The sequence below is a fragment of the Macrobrachium nipponense genome, chromosome 5 (assembly GCF_015104395.2).
Source record: "Macrobrachium nipponense isolate FS-2020 chromosome 5, ASM1510439v2, whole genome shotgun sequence".
NCBI lineage: Eukaryota > Metazoa > Arthropoda > Malacostraca > Decapoda > Palaemonidae > Macrobrachium > Macrobrachium nipponense.
In genome coordinates, this window is record NC_061107.1 from 53,536,918 (window position 1) to 53,561,917 (window position 25,000).

A 25,000-nucleotide genomic window follows, 5' to 3' on the forward strand; every position below is an offset into this window, starting at 1 on the left:
TCTTTTACTTCTTCTATATTGGTTTTTGTAAATGCTGATACCTTGTACTTGCGGTTTTACCAACTGATGTTACAATTACGCGTAAACCTTCAGTTTTAAGCAGCAGTGTTGTCGTTATGGATCCTTAGACCTAGCTAATTGGGACTCATCAAACTCAAGGAAGTTTTTTTGGTATAACCTGTCTGTTGTTGAGGTTGATTAAACGCCTTGAAGTATTTCATGAACTTTGTAGGGTCCAAGTCTTGACTTATTATCCATAAATTGCTTGGGATAAGATTAAAATTTTTGTTATTAAGTAATGCAAGTTTCAAGGTTAACAGTAGGTACGTTCAGTCGAAATTTCAAAGGAAATCAGTGAAAACAACGAAAAAGACGGTTTCAGTTATGATCAGAATGAACAATGGAAACACTAAAAGGATATGTAAGTATTTCGGTTTCTTTGAAAAACGTGACAGGTCTTGATTTTTATTAATTAACTGTGTTATCAGCAGTAATTTAAGTTGTACGTTCAGCAATCACATAAACTTTGTATCAGACGTGAACGCTCATTTATGTGACGATAAAGTTTTGGATCTGCACCTTCAGTTAAAATTACAGTGATTAGCGCTGCAAAGGCTTAGTAAGATTTAAGACATTACCGATTGATTAACCATTTTGCATATAATATTAGACTGCGGAGTTTTAAAAACACGTATTAATCATGAACAAACTACCCGGGGGGCTAACACGAGTATCTGGGGGAATATGACTTTAATCGATGTTCATGTTTAGAAACCGCCTTTTGTCTCCCACGTGGTTATAGTGAAATTTGTAAGAAAAGTGCCGTAGAGTATAATTTTGTCCAGAATTTTAATAATGCAATACAGCAGAGGTTCTCAGCCTTTTAAATCGTATGTACCCATTTGAAGTCTTTCAGCATTGGTCTCGTACCCCTTACCCACAACGCAGCACCAGGAATAGTAAAAGGAAATGCATGTTTTTTTTTTTATTTAGTTTATTAAGCACTAATTGTGCTACGGAGCACACAAAATTAATGAGTGTCACTATGAGGTAGTCTCCGTAGAGGGGGTCATGCTGTCAGTGGACCTCATGCGGTGCACTGTAGGCATTACTTACGGTTCTTTGCAGCGTGCATTCGGGCCCTAACTGCAACCACTTTCGTTCCTTTTACTGTACCTCTTTCCATATCACATTTCTCCATCTTACTTCCCACCCTCTCCTAACACTTGATTCATAGGTAGTGCAGCTGCAAGGTGTTCCTCCTGTTACAACTTTCAAACCTTTTACTGTCAATTTCCATTCCAGCGCTGAATGACCTCATAGGTCCCAATGATTGTCCTTTGGCCTTAATTCTATATTCAACTTCGACTTCAACTTCAACTATGAGGTAGTGTTGATAGTTACTAGTACTTCAGAGGGAAACACTATGTGACTGGCTGCTAGCATGAAATACTTTTACTAAAACAGAACTAAATCAGACAGTTTTCGATCATTGTGGCAGTGAAACAGAACTAAATCAGACACATTTTTCCAATAACTGACTGTGAGGTAGTGGTGCTATATACAATTTATAGCTAGTTACTCATGGAGAAATTACTGTGTGCATAACCAGCGTCACTAGCATAAAAAAAAGAAAAAAAAGGTTTGGTGTTCCACTGTTGACAGCTAATGCAGATTGTTAAGCCTCGCAACTGGTTATTAGTAACCAGTCACTTACTCATAGGAAAGTCAGTGTGTATGTGACTGCATGAAAAGACAAGTATGGTTTAATTCAGTGAGATGGTTCGGCCTGTTTCTTTACTACTAACAATTCAATTTTCGGAACAGTCTTTGAAAGAGTCATTCATATGTTGTCTGCAAGACATGAACGTCACTTGTTTTTAATCAATTACAGTGCTGAGAATCTCTGCTCACAGCGGCATGTAGAAGGAAACATCAGGGTGTTCCCCACGCTTTTCTTTGCTAAAACAGTGCCAAACTATCGAAATAATCTTGTACAGTTGAGTTATCCATCTATGCAGGGCCCATCTTCAGTGGATTTCGATTGAGTTGGCTATCTAAGCCTGTGATATCAGGATAATATCTACATTCTACAAAAAGGTTTGCAGTATTTCAAAACCGAAGTATTTTGATAAACCTGTCACATACCCCCAAAATTCCTCTCACGTACCCCTTGGGCTACGCATACCCCAGGTTGAGAACCCTTGCATTACAGTATAAGCTACTAGCTAGCAACTTTGCGTGAAAAGTGATGATAACTCCAAACTTTCTTTAGTGGGTAATTGAACTGCTGACTAGTTATTTTCTAGGTCAATACTATTATTGTAGCAGATAAGTAAAAAAAAAATACTTCAGTGTCCGTTTTTCAAGATTACCACTAGTTGTTTCGATTTCTGACACTGAGTAAATCATTGTTGAAATAAGTACATCAATCATTATTCAGATAATGCCTCCCTGGTTAAGAGCTCTCTTAGGGCTGGTCCAAAGGATTAGATTTTTTTTACATGGCCAGGAACCGATTGGTTTCTTAGCAATGGGCCTACAACTTATTGTGGGACCCGAACCACCTTAGATCAAGAAATGGTTGTCTAATTACCAAAAATAAATTCCTCTGATTCCTCACTTAGCAGTCGGGGGAAGCAATTTCTAATTTACCTGATAGTCTAGCCCATATGCCCAGTGAGGAACACTTCCAGGGTAGAAAAGTTAATTGGAGACATCACCAGAGCTCCTACACTACATTGTGATAAAGGTAGCTCAAAACAATGGCCGCCATGAAACATTTTATTTGATAACTCTGCAACTAGGAAAAAGAGAGACATGAAAGTTTTATCTATGCCTACATTTTTTAGGCCAGAGAATCTGTTTCTAGCCTTTCTATTGGGTTACTATCAATATTACATCTTGGAAAGGACCCCATAATGCTATTGAAAAGTGTACAGGAACAAAACTATAATGAAGTATGGTAACAAATTATCGTAACTATGTTCGAGTACTGTCTCAATGTCTTTTTTTTTTTTTTTTTTTTTTTTTTTTTTTTTAAAGCCTGAAGTGAACGCCAAATTTTAAAGAGGCATGGCATTACCCTTTAGTTGGATGGAATTCTCAGTCAGATGTATCTGAAGCATCATTTGCAACTTTATAGTTACACCTCATATTATGATTACACTTCACATTTGCAGCTTCACAAAGCTGTGCATGTAAGCCAAAGCCTGCAGCATTTGCACCTTGCAGCCACATTTTCTACAGTGTTCACAACTCTTTGCAGTGGGGGAGTTGGTTGTCCTGAAGACTGTCTAGTCTTCACCAATCTTTTCCCAACCCCAGTCAATGGTCTCTGCCATCTAGCCGCGCAGAGTTGCCTGACTCCATACAATACTTGCCTGATATGCTGTACATTGGGTGTATTGAAGCAGAACTGCTCAGGTTGGAGGGATGACTTCATATGGTCTCTGCTTTCTGGTAAATAGGTCTGAGACGGGCTTTGGCACTGCACCACTTTATGGTGTTGGATTTTTGGACTTTAAAGAAGCAGGAGGGACATTTGTGGAGGAGTTGGGTAACTCAGTTATAGATTTTACCCTCTCTGGCCCAAACTATACCGAATGATGCTTTTCCCCCCGGGTTATCTTTAACAAGGTGCTAGAATACTGAAATGCTGGCCTCATGAAAAGAAGTAGTAACCATAGTTGCTGAAGGGTTATGAGCGATGTTGTCCATGACCACAGTGGTAAACAACCCTTTTCTCAAGACAAATAGACCAACCACACCTACTTCCACATACTTGATGACAGTGGCTTGTCCCAGTCGGGCTGATATCTCCAGTACCCTGTCATTGGCTCGGCTCGGCTCTCCCCCTCTAGCACCTCCTGTCAATTCAGGCATGGCTGTCTAACTAGATGTACCAACTATATATATACTTTCTACCTGCCACCTGATGTGGGGTATTAGCCAACATTTTGGCCACTAAACTACACTAAAGCAAAGCTAGGTATAGCGTAAGTAAAGCAAGACACTCAACCCCATGCTGAGTCGTACAGCAGTGAAGTCACCAATGACCCTGGTTGTGCACTGACATTCACTCTTTTAAACTAAAACTGAAGATAAAACCACCTCATAAATTATTTGGATGCCATCTCTCTTTACATATGCTACATGAAATCTTTAACAGACATACATTTTACTTTTGTAAGGTAACCCTGCCTAAATGTGTACAACCAAAAGAAATGTATAAAAACAATGAGTCCCATGCTAAAACCTTGACTAGCGGCCATCTTGAAAAATGGGAGACATTTTGGAATTTTGAGTGGACACCCTGTAATTTTTAAAAAGTGTCCTTTGGGGAAGATATGTATCAAGTTTCATGTTTGTATCATTAACTGAAGTATTTTAGTGAACAAATTATTTTATCTGCTGCACTAAATTTCCACTCAATCACAAGAATAATGAGGTTTGAACCAGATGTTACAGTGTATACTTAGGAATCATGGTTGACCTATAGTACCCATATCTATGGTTTTACCCCCCTCCCCCCCCACCCCACCAGCATATTCAGTTCTCCCCCTCAAAGGAAGTGAGAAGAGATATGCATCAGGAGAATGCAATCTTGCCTGGTAATTGATGAAGACAAACTTATTTGAGGATACTTAGCGTCATTGCCCTTGGGAGGAGAATTGAATATGCCTACTTACTGCTGATGGGGTGGGGAATGCAATGGCAAACCGTAGATAAATATGGGTACAGTAGGCCAGCTATGATACCAAAGTACATGCAGTCGCATATCTAGTTAAATCCTTCATAGATCCTATGTGGCTGAGTAATAAGTGTTAACCTGGCAGAGTTTGAATTTTTCATAGTTGGTAGTGTAAGATTTGGCGAACTTCTGTGCTGTCTAATAAATTTTATATCCCGGATTATACATCCAGAGGAATCTTTCCGTCTATAGTTGCGTGTATCATATTTAATAGTCACTTTCTTGAGTAACAATGGAGACCATGATATTTCTGTAATAATATGAGTTAAAATAAGTTTTTTAAACGAGGTAAAAATAAAACTAGAATTGCATAATCATTACTGAGATACAAAGAATTACTGGTTTAGTCTTCAGGAAACACAAAGATTAGATAATCTAAGGAGGGTTTGCCACTGTTTTGTGTCATAGTGAATTGGCAAGACATAGTATGTATATATATATGTATGTATGTATATAATATATATATACATATATATATATATATATTTATATATATATATGTGTGTGTGTGTGTGTGTATGGATACATACATATACATACAATTATATAAATAAATATATATGCTTTTTTCGCAGGAGGAAGTAATAGCTCCCTGTTATCACTGATACTTGAAAAAGCAAGATGCATCGTGATGATGCTGAAAAGAGCAACTCTGGTAAGTGGGTTGCTGCTAAGATGAGCGTTCATATAGAACAAGGGTTGGGGTTGGGTCTCCCGGGGGTTTGGACGTAATGAGGACGGACTTTGCTCGAGTACACGCGTACCCTAAGTAGGTAACACAAGCTTGGCAAAATTACAGGTTCTGCAAAGATGCGGTTTTTGGGATTATTTCAGTTGCAATTTTGTCTTACATTTTATTTTGACATTTTTTTTTATAAATGACTCCTTTCCTTTAATACTTTAACCAATTATTGTAATTATACGGATTTACGCGTATCTTGTTGCGCTCACCTTAAGTGATTTCTTCGTTTGTGGAAAGTTTTACAAGTTATGAATGGCACTTTCTGAAGAATCACCGTCGAGAAGCTGTGAGTTTCCTTCATGATCTGGGATCTCGGTCTGTGGCCAAGACCTCATGATTACTCAGGAATATTTGACGCTTATCATACTTCGGAAAGTGTTCAGGATACTTAGAACTGTAGACTGGAATTCGTTTCCATTAGTTGGTGCTCCTCTTTTCCCTCGTGTGCGCACACACATAGGTACGTTACATAAATACACACACACACTATATATATATATATATATATATATATATATATATATATATATATATATATATATATATATATATATATGTATATATATATATATATATATATATATATATATATATATATATATATATATATATATTCAAGTTAGGCTTCTTTTCTGGAAGGCTGCAAGTCGTGGGAAAGGTCACCACACATATTGTACAAATCAAGCAAACAAAGGGAAATTGAGTTGCATTCTCTCTCTCTCTCTCTCTCTCTCCTCTCTCTCTCTCCTCTCTCTCTCTCTCTCTCTCTCACAACACACAAACCAAACCTGTTTTGCGAGCCAACTAATTCAACTATGACATTAAATACACTATATACACACTGTATATACACTATATATATATATATATATATATATATTATATTATATATATATAAATATAAAAATATATATATGTGTGTGTGTGAAGCCCTCTATCACATCCAAATATTATGTTGATGTACGTGTGTGATACATATACATATATATATATATATATATATATATATATATATATATATATATATATATTATATATGTATATGTATACACACACGTACATCAACATAATATTTGGATGTGATAGAGGGCTTCACACACACACACACACATATATATATATATATATATATATATATATATATATATATATATATATATATATATATGTTGTTTGTGTGTGTTTATGTATGTATGTACATAGTGTATTTAGTGTCTTAGTTTGGTTAGTTAACAAAGGTTTAAGTATTTCCAAGTTTTTTTCCCATTTATTTTACAACTGTGTGCGAGAGAGAGAGTGTGTGTGGAATGTCTCAGTGGTTGAGCTTCAAGAGATTTCCTTCGTTGTGAAGTGGGGCGAGGAGCCTTGATAGAAAGAAGAAAGATTTTCAAAGTCAAGAAGGGAACCAATGAGTAATGAAACACTGGTGATGTGTGCGACTGATCCGGAATAAACAGTGTTAGGCAAAGGCAGTGCCGTAGTCAATAAGCAAATAAATGACTAAATAATAAAGTGAGCTGAGAGTCTTAAGTCACTATATCAGTAATATTTAGTTTTGCCTAATCCGCGCTCTGTCTTAGTCTTGGTCATTCTGCCTTAATCTTATCCCGCCCCAGCTTTTTAATGGTTTATAATATTAGATATTATATATATATTATGATATATATATATATATATATATATATATATACGGGATGATCCTACTATTCTTGGCGTGAGTGTTACCGTTCTTCCCGTGGGATTAATTTTTTTCTTGCATCTTTTGAGAGACAAGTTTGACCGCTATTGTGGGAGAAGGGTCGGATCAATTGTTGTAAAGGCTGTATTTCACCACTGTTCTGGAAGCTCGATTGTTATTCTTACTAATATTGAGGAATATTATCTCCATTGTGGTGAGCTGTTATTTATCACTATGCTACACACACACACACACACATTATATATTAATATAATAATATATAAGATGTATATATATATATATATAATATATATATATATATAATATAGAGTCGGATTATCATATTACTTGTTTCCTGAGGAGATGAAAATAATTTTTTAATTCTTTACTACGTAGTTATCACTCGCTAGCGTATGTTTCATCGCTCTTAATTCCTAATCGATGTATGCAGATCTTCGACATGTCTTCTGCCGCTTTTCTAGAGAGAGAGAGAGAGAGAGGGGTCTTTTATCACTCGCTTCCTACCCTTGTCTCTATCGGCAATGCACAGTTGGGTCGGGCTACCTTTCGTAGCGCTGTGTGATGCTGAAGATCGAAGAACAATGTGATTTTATCTGAAGTTAATCTTATCTGTGGCAGTTTAGGCTACTGGGGGTTAGCAGCTTCCTAATTTCACACGCTTCGTTGTCATAACCGCGCAGTCTGTTGAAATTGACCGACTGCCAGGTTTCATACGCTACGTTGTCATGTCAATTCAGGCTGTTGAATTAATCAATTGCCCAATTTCATAGGCTTGGTTATCATGTCATTTCAGGCTGAGTTAATCAGATGTCAATGTCGTACGCTTTGTTATCATGTCAATTCAGGCTGTTGAGTTAATGAGATTCTCAATTTCATATCAGGGGCAGTTCGCATCCAAATTAGTAAAAGAGCAAAAGTAACATAAAATGTAAAACGCTTAAAGGGGGTCTGTTTATAATCACGTTTCTTGAAATTCCTCGTCAAGTTTTGCTTTGGTTGCTGACGTCATTATTACAGTGAGGATTCTCATGACAAAAATGATGGAAGATGAAAATTTCAAGCAACCTTTAAACCATACGTTACATCAGGTTGGTTTGGTTGCTTATCATTTTCCCTTAGAAGTATCTTGCCAGCGTTATCTATTTATTTTTTTTATTGTAAGAATAGTCTATAAAAATTCAGCTTAATCGAAATCTATAATTCAATGGTCATGGAAATTTTTGCCGATGACATGAGGAATACTGCAAACAGTGACTCAGGGGAAAAAAGCGACCGTCGTCTCACAGTCTGCAGAAACCAGTGACTCAGAACAACACTATAGCTACTGACTCACTGAAAACTACAATCGGGGACGCATGGAAACCAGTATCGGTGACTCATCAACCCCGCAGGTGATAGAACCGTCAGTGCCCTGTGGGCATCACTAAAGGTCCTTTGCAGCGTCCCTTCTGTCCGTAGCTGCAACTCCTTTCATTCTTCTTACTGTATTCATTCACTCATATTCTCTTTCTTCCATCTTGCTGTCCACCCTCTCCTAACAATGATTTCATCGTGCAGCTGCGAGATTGTCCTCCTGTTGCACCTTTATAACCTACCTACTCTCAGTTTCCTTTCCAGTGCTAATTGACCTCATAAGTCCTAGCGCTTGGCCTTTGATATAATCAGAGGTGGTGTTATTTTTCACCACTTGTGTAAGCTTGTGTCGTAGGCTTCTTGTTACATTTGAGAGAGGATGGAAGTAGAACTATGAGTGGGAGTTACAGTGTGCGTGCGTATTTAATTGCGTGACAGCATGATGTTTCTACTTTCGTCATTCACGGTTCTGCGATACATCCACATTGATTTCTTTTTCTGAAGGAACAGAACGGGTCAATGTCTACTTACAGATTGAAAGTGCGCCAACGCACGAGATGCCATTACCATTAATATGATTGATGAATGGGGCACCGGAACTCTCAAGGTCAGATGCCACAAAGACTTGTCATTTCTTGCCAATATTTTGACTTACGTAATGCCGTGAAGTACATCTTGCGATGGCGGTTGGGTGGAAAAGAAATGATAATTGATAAACGAAGTAGTTTACAGGTAAAGAGTTTACAACAACGCGGGAAATTTAAGAAAAAAAGGAAATTAAGTCAAAAGGAGGAAGCGAGAAAATGTTGACTGCCTTAGGAAGAGGAATCTGGAACTTCGAATGGGAAAGTAAAATGAAAAAAAAAAAAAAGACATAATATAAAACTATTTATCCACGGAAACCCACTTTTGTATAAATATATTATAGCAATGATTTAATACTCATAATAAAATCGAAGGCCTATTTACCAAGAGGTATAGCGTACAAATAGTCCTTCATTGTCATTGATTCTACGGACAAAAGAAATTACTATACAGCTGTTTACCAACGAAATTAGATTATAGATCCTTTAGAGGTATTTGAGCAAAAACGAATTGGGCCGTTTACCGAGGAACATTGATTACAAATGGCTGGTGATTTTTGTCCATAGCTGCAAACTCAATAAAAGTTTGTAACCAACTCATTTAGATTGCAAATACTAAATGATTATATCTTTTGATTTGATTAGATAAACACGAGTGCCATTTTGTGCAGGGATTTTGCGGCGAGGCAAGCACAATGGTCCCTGGATATAACCGCGTATTAGAATTGACGGAAAGTGGCATATGTGAATGGCAAATGTCACGGCTTTTGAAGGAACTGGCTACTGAGCATCAGAGAAAATGAGATTTCACTTATTACAGAAGGGCATATCAGGGACTGACGGCAAACAGTGGTACGGATCGTAAATTTGTTCGTAATGCGTCATTCCTATTCAACAAGAATTTCCCAAGGTCAGAATGGCGTTTGTTCACGATTGCTAATCGTATCTTTTTTTTTTTTTATCGTAATAAGCTTCAATTTCTCGTAAGACTTCTTAGTTAAGAAGCTTCTCAGAAATAAAATTCTTATTTGTAAGGTGATTGGTGAAAAGTACTATTGCGACTGAATTATTAATGTCATGTATGTACTACATTTTTATGGAATAAGCCGAGGTGGCACCAAAAGAGCGACTCAGTGTTTACACAAATGAGGCAAACAGTAATAAGTAAGTTGGCGTGATTGAAATACTCATGATTTTTATTTGGGGACAACTCCCAAATAGAATTCAGTCAGTCAGCCATTTTATCATACCCGAATATGATGAAAAATAGTAACCGTGTTATAACCGATTCGTATTCACACGATAAATCCCACAGCATGTCTCCGAGCCTCTCCACATATGCGTTTTTGGATTCATTTGGCTTTGTGCCAATATAGACATTTGCTCAGTCGAGCATCAGATATTTCTCAGCTTATCTCTCCCATCGCTACCTCAAATAGGAAGTCCAACCCTGACACTCAACAGCTTTACTCTTGTCAAAGTATGTTCACATACACACCTATATTTTAATATTATATATATATAGTATATATATATATATATTTATATATATAATATATATACATATATATTTATTTCTTTGTTTTCTTGTCCAAGTATCGTGTGCTCCTTTATAAATTTGCTCCTATAATCATATCGTCAGGAACTACCCTTACTTTCACGTACCGGTGTAGGTACCATCTCTTAAGCCTGGGTCACACAAGCGATTTCAAACCGCGCAAGTCGTAACGGCCGAAATTTTGCTCATTACGACTTCACTACGCTCGCATTACAACCAAATCGCTATAAATCGGCAATAATCGTGACTAAGTCTCCGAGTATGACGACTTTGTGCCAGTGATGGCGAGGAGGACTCCTCTCGATCTGCCTCACTCATGGCAGTAGGAATTTTTTTTATTTATGAAAATTAAGTTGTGCAACACACAAGTGGTCAACACCAAGGACTCGATACGATTATGAAGATTTATGGGGTCTGAAACACACTGAATCTATGGGAGATAAATGAAAATTGGAAATTATTAATTTAGATATTTGACTTTTATTATATTAAAGAGATACAGTAATATTAATTTATATTTACTTATACTTTATTATGGCCATATTATAAGAGATATATTTATATGATAATACTTATATATCATAAATTATAACCATATTACGTAAAAACACCCATAACTATATATATATATATATAATATATATGATATTATAATATATATATATATATATATATAGTTTTTATATATATATATATATAATATATATATATATATATATATATATATATATATATATATATATATATATATATATACATACATACATACATACACACCTATATGTGGTGGACATCCATGTTCACGACTCAGTACAATCCCGTTACGTAAGTCGGAATATTACGTAACTAAATCGCAATAAATCGTCAAAAATCGTCTTGCCTTCATGGAACTCGCCTTCCTGTAAAAACCGTTTAATGTAGGTGCAGCCTAATCATCGGTGACTTGGGCGTGCGACTACGTAAATACCTAATTCTCATCTCAACTTGCCAATGATGTTTTAATGGTTCATTGCGGAAGTCGTCATGAAGTCGATATCAGCTGACTTTTTTTATTTGGGGGGGGGGGGGGGGACCAAAGCCTCGCGACTATAGGATATTAATTGCCAAACCCAGCCTTTACGAAAGTCGCGGTCTGAAATCGCCAATGTGTGACCCAGGCTTTAGTATCTCCCACTACTTCTCTTCGTACCATACCCTTGAACCATCTATGACTACTATCTCTTACTACCATCTCCTATAATAGATTCACATCAACTGTGCATCTGATGTTTAGGCCTGTCCCTTATGACGCTCCTGATTGGCTATTGATAAGCCAATCACAGGGCTGGAAAGTTGGCGTTGGCAACTCTCTCAGTCTCGCTCGAGAGTTCACATAAGCAGGATATATGTTCCGACCTCTCTTTCAAGAATTATAACTTTCATTACACCTCAGTTTTACCTGCAGAAAAGGAGTGTTTCAGAATTTCATCACTAAACATCTTCAAGCCAATGATTTAAGGATTATGATGATTATAAAAGAATTATGTACTTCAGTAATTAATGCTAAAATAGTACCATTTTTTAGCACCATCTCGCAGAATCTTCCCTTAGCACTATCTCCTACTGCCATCTCTTGGCACTATCGCCTTCTACCATCGCTCAGTACCATCTCTGAGTACCATGTCACAGTCCTATTCAAGTCTTACCATGCCCTAAGAAAGCTTTCTTCTTACGTCCTAGGAAAAGTTCCTTAGTATCAGTGAAATAGTAGGAAAAATTCCTTAGTGTCAGTGAAAGAGTAGGAAAAGTTCCTTAGTATCAGTGAAAAAGTAGGAAAAGTTCCTTAGTATCAGTGAAAAAGTAGGAAAAGTTCCTTAGTATTAGTGAAAAAGTAGTGAAACATGATTATGTCATTGCAAGATGAACAGGTAGCCTACACATGTCGAAAGATGGAGTGAATTATACAACATATCCCGGAAACATTACGCTAAAAGTTTTTTGTGCATTAAATATGTACATTTGTATATGCTTCGGTATATTCTGAAGAACATGCGTGCGAGAACTTTGACATGCACATTAATTGGGAAATATATGGTGTAATGTTGGAGCAAAAAGAAGGAAAAGAAAGGCTTTCTGAAACATCTTAAAAAAAGCTAATGGTTGGCCTCACAAGGCGGAGAGCTTGGTGGTTCAGACCGAATTAATTTATGGCACATGTCTTAATTGGCAGTTAGATGCGCCAAGAGATTTGCGTTACAGCTTTCTTGATGACGGACGCACCGGGAACTTCCACCCTTAGCGGGTTTCAATGAAATGCAGTTTTATGAGTTTTATCGAGTGATGAGAATTTCAGCCCAAATATTGAAGAGAAATACCCTTTATTTGAATGGAAAACTATTTGGGAAAATGTTAACAGTCAATTTATTAATGATAGAGAAATTTTGTACAGATATGTTCATTAAATTCGGGCCACAAAAGATAGATTATATATGATGAAAGTATCAAATAGTAAACTATGTAAAAACTGCAAAGAACCAGAAAATGTGATGCATTTAATTTAGTTTTGTAATTGAGCAAGAAATTGGTTGATTGCTTTTGTGAATTATTAAATGAATTGTATATTATTAAGACAAAAAATTTATTGAAAATTTTAAGATTGGATTTTGAAGCACAAAAAAAATGGACAGGAGGAACACTGCTGTCGTTTTAATTTGCGACTATGTTATTGGGATCTGGTTAGCCCACAAAGCAGGAGCAAAAGATGAAAAAGATGGTATAAGGTTGTTTGTAAAATCAAGGATAATAAAAAAAATAGATATATAGTACTGATAAAGTCTATTATGGGTAACTACAGAAAAATATTTGCTTAAAATACATAGATTGTATGTAAACAGTACAAGATAAGAGTTTTGTTAAATTCCAGTAAATTAAAATCAATTTGGAAAAAATTCTGAATGTAATTCTGTCAAAATTGTGAAGTTTTGTATATCTCTCAATAAAAGATAAAAAAACTGATCAGCCATTCCCTCCGTTTATTATTGGTCTATAACAATTCTCTAAATCACTATAAGTTTCGAATTTGCATTTTGTTAAGATTTTTGTACCGTCTCGATGTTTACAATATTTTTTTAAAAGGGGAACATTTTCCTGTTGAAAAAGTAATGACTGAGTCTGATTATTTGATTATTACTCCTACATAATATATAGATATATATATATATATATATATATATATATATATATATACATAGATTGATATATTATACATATGTGGATACGTATAAACAATTATATATATTATATTTATATATATATATATATATATATATATATATTATATATATATATATAGTGTGTGTGTGTGTGGATAATGTTACTCGAAATTAGCAGCACACGGCATGAACTCTATAGTCTATTTTTGTCAAGTCTGAGCTTCTAAAATGATAGTCAATAATAATGATAAAATTATTATTTAATAATATGTATATATAATGGTTTTGGATTATTATCTTTTTTATGCTGTGTACGATGTTAAATTATATATCATAAAATCGATAATATTTTGTATAATACTTGAGGCCTGTGTAGAGTTTTTATGTCGCTTCGTGGCAAATCTTTGGCTGCTATGACTCGAGGAACACTCTTGAATGACGTCATGAGACTGACGTCATCAACGACTGCTCGGTTGGGAAGGTCGGGGGAGAACGTCACCATATCGCTTATTTCCCTTTTCTTTCCTGAGACTCAACCGGAGATCACGTTGGGTGGTAGTGCTGTCAGTGCACCTCACGAGGTGCATTATGGGCATTATCAAAATGTGTTTTCAGCATCCCTTCGGCCTATAGCTGTAGGCAGTCATCTTGTAGCATTTACACTTCCTCCGTTTCCGCCGTCTTTCTCCAGTCTTGCTTTTCAACCTCTTGAAACTAATTTTCCTTAGTGCAACTCTGGGATTTTCTCCAGGTTCCAGTTTTACATCTTTGTAATTTTTTTTTTTTTTTTCAATATCTCTTATCTAGTTGTTCAAACACTCGAACTCCCCCTTTCCACTATCTTCAGCGCTGAATAGCTGAAGAAGCTTTGGTCTTTATAGCCTAAATTTCATTATTCATTCATTTATTCATTCAACGGCGGTTGGTGGTGGTTGTTTGAAATCCATTACCTACTACAATCTCAGTAGTGTTTCGAGGCTGAGGCAGATTCGGTTCTTGAGAGCAATGTGAAGAATGTAGACAAATATGACGGTCGTAAGTGGCTAAGAGTGTAGAATCTCCACCTATTTTTTATAGTACAATTCTACTTTACTTAAGGTAGTGTTTAAACTACGGTCTCGTTGAAAAAATGCCTCAGTCATTCTTAGGAATTTGAGGTTTTTGAAAGGAAACGGATCCAACTAGCCTTCCATAATAAGGAAATGATAAGAAACGTGATTTCGTCCTAGCACGATCCTACTCAAAAACGTTCTATTGCGCCGCCGATGTATTATTATTATTATTATTATTATTATTATTATTATTATTATTATTATTATTATTATTATTATTAGTCAAAAGGTGAACTGTGTTCATATGAACAACCCACGGGGGCCATTGACTTATAATTCAAGCTTCCAACGAATATGGTGTTCATTTGAAAGAAGCAGAAGGTAACAGAAAGAAGAGATCATTCATTACAAAGGAATAAATCAGTTAAATGAATGAAAAGATAGATATGAATGTAAGTAAAGGATTAAAAGACAAGAATTATTTTAGGATGGTAATCCTTGAACTTCTGAAGTCCCAATTGCAGAATTGTGCTCTGGGAGATTGTTCCACAGTCCATGGTGGGAGGAATCAACACGTCATTAAGATCCACTTTGGTGGAGCCTAGTGTTTATTTTAAGAATAATCCACTCGAAGAATGTCCTTGCAGTTTTGCAAGTAAGTAGAGTTGTTGAAGAATGTAAGTAATGATGTTCACCGTATCTTTGAAAGAAAGCGTTTGAATAGATCTTTGAAAGCGCCTTACTGAATTGATTAGGGTCAACCTTTAACCTGCGGCGACTGTTCTTCTGGGCAACTCGCTAAGATGGATTGAGAGTTGTTTAAGAATTGCTGCGAGGAAACAATAAATGGAAAAATTACGAAAATATCTTTTGCGGGAATTCAGGATAAGAAGTGAAAAAAGGGAGCAAAATGAAGGAATTAGCGAAAAGGGAAATAAAAGGTAGAAATACAGACCTCTCCTAAAGGGCTTAAATTCTAACGATTCTTACAAAATATGGGTCATAATCACGTTCGTATTATTAAATAATTGTATGTCAAGATTTCATGCGCAATAATTAACAGTTTTATGCATTGTAATAAATTTTTATCAATTTATAAAGTTATTGATTATATTTTCTTTTTAATAAGTGAGATATGTTCTTTCTGCACTGTTCTGGGCCTTTTCTTCTTCTCAATAAGCTCCGTATTCTTGGGGAGAAGACCGAATTTCAAGTCCGTGGCCCCTGTGGGCTCGTTCCATGTCAATAGGGTTTATCTCTTGGTAATGATAATAATGAGCACAACTATTATAATAATAGTTATGGTCAGTTAAACACATTTTCAAATCGCTTCTCGTTGGACGAGTCGGTTACATGCTCGATTACCGGTCTCGGGGTCCGGGTTCGATTCCCCGCTGTGCAAATGTAGAATCAGAGTAATTTAGTTCTGGAGATAGAAATTCATTTCTCGGTGTGGTTCGGATCCTACAATAAGCTGTAGGTCCCGTTGCTAAGTAACCAATTGGTTCCTAGCCACGTAAAAATATCTAATCCTTCGGGCCAGCCGTAGGAGAACTGTTGATCAACTCAGTGGTCTGGTAAAACTAAGATATAGTAACTTAACTTTTCTCCCTTGTTTGTCAAAACGTCTACTCACATGGCATACGCAACTTGAAAGCGAAACTCTTATGTTATTGCGAATGCTGGTATTTTTGTACCTTTATTCTTCATAGGTAAATGTTCATATATAAGCGCTAAAGATGTAGAAACGGGGAGCAGTGGATTTAGTGCTTGTGAATAGAGGGACAGGGGAGGCGAGGCTACAAAACACTAAGTACGAAGAACTAGAGAGAATGGTTTAGATTTATTTAGACAAAAATACTCATTAATTACTATAATCAATGAAGAAACCGCAGACGGAGCACATACAGTAGCTACTACGAAGTTCAACTATAAAATAGAATTGAAATATATAGTATGAAATATAATGATAAATTATCCTTGAAATATGAATCGCAGAAATGCTGAGAATAAAGCAACATGACTCGAAGCATTCATTCTTTTCCGTGGAGCGCCTGAGCCTTAACATTACAAAAAGGGAGAATGATATAAATGATGCAAACAGAAAGTGCCCAGAACCAAGTAAATAATGGGAAAGTGCACGAGCAGCTAAAGTACTGCTCTATTAATAAGGGCAACAAGCAATTTGTGTAAAAAGCGAAGATGAATGCGTCTGTCGGAGAGGTCACGTTTCAGAGCCGCGTGACCTCTCCCCCGACTCCTTTTGGGGAACCTTGAACTCCTTTCTTCTTCATCAGCGTCGAGATGCCACCACTGGCTTACTTTTTCTAGGTTACCTTTTTATTTGAGTCTGTTTTGCTCTTTTGTAATATATTAATATATGTACATTTATATCTATATATAATATAATATAATATATATATATATATATATATACATACACACATATATATATATATATATATATATATATATACATATATATAAATATATATATATATACTGTATATAAATATATATATATAAATATATATATATATATATATGTGTGTGTGTGTGTGTTTGTGTGTGTGCGTGCGCGCGGGCGTGTGTGTAAATGTATGTATGCTCTTATACATGTATGCGCGTGCGCGTGCTCGCTTTGCCTCGGCCTGTCCGAGTACGTACGAGCGTTTTTCGGTGGCGATGTAAGAGTGGGAGGGGAGGAGGGTAGGAGAAGGGAATTTCTATATTCTCAATCGACGTTCAAACATTTTGCAGCTCGGATAACTTCTGTATCACCTTTTTTTACTTGGAATGTGGAGGACGCTTCCCATTTCTAGAGTCCTGAATCCCAAAACAAATTGGTCCGGATTCTGAAACCTTCCGGAATGCACAGAAACAATTCACAGCTGTGATAGATCCCGCAGTATGCGCGATTAAACGAATGAAAATATTAAGAGCATCCCTACACACTTAGGTCCGTGGGAACTCCAACCAGAAGTAGCGTCTCTGAAGGCCGAAGAGAAAGGAGGTCGGTAGCCTATACATGAGATACATAGCACTAGTGATAGAGAAAAAAGGGGACGTATGTTGTCCTTTTTTTTTTTTTTTTTTTTTTCTTAGGAGATCCTGTTTCAGTGTCATTGAAGTTACAGAATGAACACCCACCTCTTGTAGGAGGAAGGAATGTTTGACGAATATCTCTCCTTCTGAGAAATTTGTACAAAATTTGTACGAGTGCGTTTACATTCGCGCACACTCCTTCAAATATAAATGCGCATACACACACACACACACACACACACATATATATATATATAAATTATATAATATATATATATATATATATATTATATATATATATATACATATATATATATATATATATATATGATATATATACACATATATAGTGGTTGTGTTTGTCTGTGCACTTATTTAATTGGACACGCACATTATTTGGACTTGGTAACCGTCTTGTTCCTTAATGCAAATGTAATCTTCGCAAGTTGACGTTACCTAAATTTGGACAATTGCTGGATATTAGAGAATTATTTATGTAGATTATGTTCTTGAAGTCTGTCAAAAAACTAGCCTCCTGGTCAAAAGAAAATATAGAAAGCGCAGTGTTTTATTGTAGAAATTTTCTTGTGTTCTGTGCACTTTCAAAATTATATTTTTGTGTGATAATTCAAGTATATTTAAGTGAAAAGTGTTTTAGATTTATATTGGGCCCCGTTAAGATTGATCTAAAGTTCGCCAACTTTTAAATATCAGGGTGGGGTACAGTTTTCTCAGTTTCACTAGTTTTAATTTCATCAGTTTAAAGATGAGGCCTAAGCTCTCAGAATTTGAAACTAGAGTTTAGTTCAGCTATTTTATTGCGCCCAGATCCTATAACATAATTAAGTAAGATTAGACTATATCTCAGCTATAGTCTTTGGACACTAAAGTGTGAGCTCAACATATGTATTAGAGTAAGCTCTGGCTTGGAAATTTAGCTCCAACCATCTACTGATGCAAGTATCTACCAAAATCATGGAGAGTGCTGGTTAAATAAGATAAACTACCAGTTTTATGCACAAATAAATCTAAATTAATTTAGAATTATTGCGAGAATAGTTCTAAATCATGTGAGAAGTGTTTCGACTCGTCTTATCCCTTCTATCAATTTGACATTCCTAAGGGCGCAACAAGTCTGAGCCATGATTAGGACTAAATTCTTGTCTGTTGTTATTTTTTATCATTCAGTCTATATTAGGTGACATTGTTCTTTGGTATGTGGTATTACTTTTGCAGCGCTATTTTGGCGTTTTTTTTTTTTATTGTTTTAAATAGAAAGGGATTTGGTTATAGGCATCTGACTCTTATCTTTCAAAGACGAACAACCTCTCTTGCTGTAAGCTTTGGAGACCACAAAACGGACACAGTATCGCACTGATTCACTGAAAAACGGGTACTACAACTGCCATTCTTGTGCTTGATCTTTTTTGTTTTTCGGAGAGAGAGAGAGAGAGAGAGAGAGAGAGAGAGAGAGAGAGAGTATAATTCTTCGCTGTCGAGGTTAGCTGTTTAATTCTGATTGTTTTGCCCGATCTATGTTTGCATGTCCTCTATCGCCAGCTCCTATGATACTTGTGGTGCGGTTTAGTGCTTGTTCACTTTAAAAAGACGCGCCTTTTTCTAGACGACAGGCGCTCTAACGGTTTAGTTGGTTAAATTTGCAAAGTGCTTCTTTGTGCCTGCTCTCGAGCGGTTATTTTAAGCAGCGTTGTTAGCTTGTCCCCCCCCCCCCCTCACCTCTGATTTGTTGCTTTTATTCGAGTAATTGCGAAAATCTCATTTCTTCATACTTGTGGGTGGGTTATTTACTCATGTCCGGCGTCCTTGATATATTCATCATTCATAATTTTTCTATTCATATTCATGGAATTACTGATTTGGTTTTAATTATACCAGTGTCAAGGGTGGGATTTTATCACAACCCATCTCTCTCTCTCTCTCTCTCTCTCTCTCTCTCTCTCTCTCTCTCTCTCTCTGTGTGTGTGTGTGTGTTGTGTGTTTGTGTGTTAATGGTCTTAATTTCTCTCGGAGGTAATCAGCTTAAGATACAGTGACGAGCGCAAGACGAAACATGTTTATCAGTGTGTGTGTGTATATATATATATATATATATATATAGATATATATATATATATATATATATATATATATATATATATATGTATACTATATGTCAACCTTCTTTAAAATAGAAGGTTGACTTGTTTGATGAGTCTTTCATCCCTTTTGTTTCAGGAATGTGGAATTCTGTATTTTCCTATCTCCTCGTATGAGGAGATAGGGCCATTAACAATCAGATTTAGGTACCGAGTCTCCTCTGGGAAGCTTCACCATTCTTGTTCTCTTCCTCCACTTTATTGATTGATTGATTTGATTAACTTGATAATTTGATGAAGAAAAAAAATACCCAAGATTTAAAAAAAGAATTATTCAAATGTTATTTAAAAAGTAAAAAAAAAACATTTTTTGGGGCGTCGATGAATTAATGTCAATTGTTCATCTTTTTATAAATATAAAAAGTATATTGGATGAAGTTAGCTTTCTATTGTGACGTCATTAACATCATTGATGGCCTTTGTTCTGCCTTGACCTTCTTTCTCCTTGAAAAGGAACATTTGTATACCTTTTCTTTCTTATTTTTTCGCATTTCTGAGATTTCTAGACCTTGTTTTGATCTTTATCCACTTTAATATGTTAATGTTCTCATATTATATTACGTTGGTGGTTTTTATTATATTAGGAAGCTAGAATTGTAGCATTTTTATGTGTAACAACATTGAACAATTCGGAGTCTCCCTAAAACTCCCATATACGCGTAGTGCCGTCAGTGCACCTCATGGGTAACACTAGGCATTTCTTGAGGTGCTTTGCAGCGTTCCTTCAGCCCCTAGCTGTGACCCCTCTCATTCCAATGACTGTACCTCCGTTCATAATCTCTTTCTTCCATCTTCTCATCATCATTGATTTATAGAGCAACTGCGAGGTGGTTCGTTCTGCTTCATCTTTCAAACTTTTTTTGATTGTCAGCTCCCTTTTCTGCCCTGAATGACCTCGTAGGTCACACCGCTTGACCTTTGGCCTAAATTCTATATTCTACTCTATATTCTTACATGAAACACTACACTCTCACACACGCCACAGGCCTCAGCTAAGAGGCAGGAGGTGTTTCTGGAGCGAAAGATGTTTCCCAGAAATGATGGCTGTGTGATCTATGCTTTGCCTCCCGCCAAGATACCTACGTAGTTGTGCCACTTGTGGACTGATTTCTGACTTCCAAGAAGGGGAGAATCCCCGGAGGAATTTTGAGTGCAGATTGCACAGACAAGTTTCTCGGAATGACGGATGAGGACATTCTACTTAATGCAGTGTTTTCCTCATTCCTACTTTCTATTACTATATGATTTTACTGGTCCAGTGGAAGATATCATGGTGCCATGTTTGGTCAACCAACTTTCAACAAAAATTGTTATACCTTGCAAAGGAAACGTAACCCATCTTTGAATTACTTAATTGATACATTTCTAATGTTTTTTGTCTATTGTAACGATTTAATATGGTGTTAATCTTAGTGTAGAAACTAGCCGTGAAGCTCATTAAAATAGTATTACACACATATTTGTATATCTGCTCATTTGCCGTTACATCCTGCATCTCCCTGACCCAGACGACAAAAGAGCCTTGTAATTGAAGTGACGTCGACACAATATCATAAACTCTCTCTCTCTCTCTCTCTCTCTCTCTCTCTCTCTCTCTCTCTCTCTCTCTCTCTCACACACACACACACACTATCAATATTGTATAAATATATTATATATACATATATATATATATATATATAGTATTATATATATATACTATAATATATATATAGTATATACATACATACATACATACATACTATATATACAGATGTATATATCTATATATATATAATATATATATATATATATGTGTGTGTGTGTGTGTGTGTGTGTGAAATCATTTGTCCCAACATAAAACTGTTTCCCTTAGGTGGAGATGAGATGGATCTTTCAGGAAAAATTCACCACAACACTGTGGTCACCGTCTCACCATGTTATTAACTGGAGAACCATGGATGAGCACCCCGTGTCGAGAACTTCCACAGCACTGGCCACTTGATTGACCAACACCACAGGCCTCTCAGCATGTATCGAGTTCCCTTGCACATGCTGCGGAATTTCCTTTAGCTCCTGCTTATTCTGGCCCTTCCTTCCTTCCTTCCCCCTATACCTCTCTACCGCTCTGAAATTCCTTTTCTATTTTTGCTGTCCCGTAGGGGGACGGGGGAGGTATTGACCTCAGTGCACCTGAGGCCTTACTGAAGGTTAATTGCAGCCTCCCCTTCGGCCCTTAGCTGCACCCCCTTTCATTCCTTTTACTGTATCTCTGTTCCTAGTCTCTATGTTCCGTCTTTCTTTTCACCTCTCCTGACAGTAGTTTCATAGTGCAATTGCGAGGTTTTTTGTCCTGTGGCGCCTTTCAATTTCCCTTTCAGCGCTGAAGAACCTCATAGGCCCCACCGATTGGCCTTCGGCCTAAATTCTATATTCTATTCTATTCTATATGTTTACTGTGTGTGTGCCTTTGCGCCTGTGTGCTGGCTATCAACAGGCCCAGTTTGTCAGGTCAAGATGACCTTGTGCCAGCAGCCAGCACGGACTCTTTGTGTCCCAATTAATCCCTGTTTTGGGGGACAAACGAACCGATGGACCCTGTCGAAACGGGACCAGGACGTGGAAGGAAAAACGATGCTCGTTGATAAGAGCTTCTCCAGTGACATGACGTGTATAACTGATCCTTGAAAGATGGAATTAAGTGGACCATGATAGGTGGCAATATGTGTACTCGGAGAGAGAGAGAGAGAGAGAGAGAGAGAGAGAGAGAGAGAGAGAGAGAGAGAGAGAGAGAATTCCTTATCAAGGAATGTAGACTGGAGAACAGTCGGCGGAATATTGATATCGAATGTATTAAATATATCTTGTGACTGAGTGTGCGCGATCACGTCGGCTTAGATAGATATTGCGTAGCCTAGCTATATATATATATACATATATATATATATATATATATATATATATATATATATATATATGTGTGTGTGTGTGTGTGTGTGTGTGTGTGTATTAAACGTGATCACTGGCACAGTTTGCTTTGTGCATTTATACAATTGATAACATGACCTCATTTCAATAGGATGTTATCGAACGAAGATTTTTACTCAAAAAAGTAGTTACAAGCTTTCAAGGAATTTCTGTCCTCATCGTATGGTTACCAGACGATGAGGGCAATAAGTCCTTAAAAGCTTGTAGCTTATTTTTTTTTTTTAAATAAAAATCTCCTTTCGACACCATCCTCTATATTTTTCTTAGTGTGTAATATCATCGCACACTAAATAAATTTTGAGACTTATTCACTCCAGCGCACAGGGTTCATTGGAAAAACACGAGGGTACGCACAGCATATTTCACTCGACACAGATAGAAATTATGCCGTCTCAGGCACGTGACAGCTACAGACAACGAGGAGACGAACAGTCATAGTAGTTGTATGCCTAATGTATGCTGTGCGCTTCTTTATGGTCTCATTATTAATTAAAACAGACACATATATATATATATATAGTATATATATATATATATATACATCATATATATATATAAATAAAATCTACTGAGCTCTATAGTGAAAGGGATTTTTTAAAATAATTTTGATGTCCGGTAGTGAGAAACGAACCCGCGATACCATAATGGGTATCGCGGGTTCGTTTCCTAATTTCTTAAAAAAAAACTGAAGTTGGAGCTCAAGAAGGCTTTGTATTGTCAATCGTATCCAAAAAGAGCAAAGAATTTCATATATATATATATATATATATTATATATATATATATATATATATATATATATGTATATGTATATGTATATATATATATATATATATATATATATATATAATCACAAATATCATTTATCATGGATTTCACCACCATATACTGAAATTATCACAAACCATCAGTTTTCTTATGATAAGTTTATCTGCACCAGTCTGGATTTGAAAACTTTTTGGCCTTTGGTATAGATACAGTGAAGAAACAGCCGACTTTGACCAGTCTGCTATGTACTCTTCCCGAGGCAGATGTGCTTATCGAGTATCATTTTTCTTGGATGTAAATTATTCATACAGTATTAAGAATTCTAAATATAACATACATTTGTGGCTTAATATTTGTGGATATAAAGTCACGTGTAAATGATTGAAAAAGTGAAAAAAGTTTTTACCTACATAACTAATATACATATATATATATATATACATATATATGCTCTTGCGCGCGATATTACGTTTAAAACCATTGCCTGTTTTGTTTAAAGGAAGACAGGAACATGGAAAATTACTTTAATAACAATGTTTACAATTATTACCTATACGAATTCCAACTTCCACCAGTTATGTTTCTCATTTCCCCTAGTTACCAAAGTGTTTACCCTGATGATACACAGCATTATTTTATAACAGCAGCTGACCCACCTGTCTCCATGTCAGGCTATGTTCTGCTAAAATCGATGTGGTCGCCAAGGACAGGTACCTAACGATCGTTGTGACTTTCTATTATATATATATATATATATATATATATATATATATATATATATATATATATATATATATATATATATAATGGATATCAGGCGTGCTTACTCGTGCAAATAACACTAACGTAAACAACAACAAAACCGTTATATTACAGCGCTGAATGCAAAAGGCAACCTTCACGAAGTTGCGATGGATTGTTTTTAATGTCTGGTGCAATTTCGAATACTCCTGCTATTCAATATTTCAAGGAAGCCCAAGCACTTCTTGCATTATCAAGCGAGAGTTTCTCACGAAGGCTGAAATTTCGCTCCTTAGACACCTAATAGTGAAAAGTGGATAGTAATTACTCTGTATGAGTGACCTTCTTTACTACTCAACCGATCATATCTTATCCATGCTTTTGGTGATGAA

At 36.2% G+C, this 25,000-nt stretch overlaps 1 protein-coding gene across 3 annotated transcripts in view; it reads left to right on the top strand.

Moving 5' to 3' along the window:
• The window catches only part of LOC135215319 (sodium/mannose cotransporter SLC5A10-like), a 103,266-nt gene that overhangs the window by 5,183 nt on the left and 73,083 nt on the right, over positions 1-25,000 (top strand). The window lies entirely within an intron of this gene.